This window comes from Benincasa hispida, chromosome 1 (assembly GCF_009727055.1).
Source record: "Benincasa hispida cultivar B227 chromosome 1, ASM972705v1, whole genome shotgun sequence".
NCBI lineage: Eukaryota > Viridiplantae > Streptophyta > Magnoliopsida > Cucurbitales > Cucurbitaceae > Benincasa > Benincasa hispida.
This window is the reverse complement of record NC_052349.1, coordinates 58,522,563-58,522,928: the sequence shown is the minus strand read 5'-3', so window position 1 is coordinate 58,522,928 and position 366 is coordinate 58,522,563.

Sequence of the window (366 nt, the reverse complement as noted above, 5' to 3'; positions counted from 1 at the left end):
TTTGGGAAAGAAATAGTAAACACTGTAGCAAATAATAAAAAAATGATGAATGTAAAACAGTAAAAAACGGTAGTAAATAGTATATACGGTAGCAAATGTGGGTTTTGAAATAATATTGACGGTAGCTAATTGAAGGTTTTGAAATAGTTTTTACTGTAGTAAAAAGTGGTTATTATATTTTGACGATAACTCTTGCCCCAAACACCTCTAAGAATTGGATTATAATCTTATGTTAACTAGAAACATTAAAGAGTATATATAAAGCCTTTATAAATAATAATAATAATAATATTACGTCCCTATTATGAAATCCATCTTCAATTGACATTTAATTTAATGATTATAAAAATAAAAAAATAAAAAAAA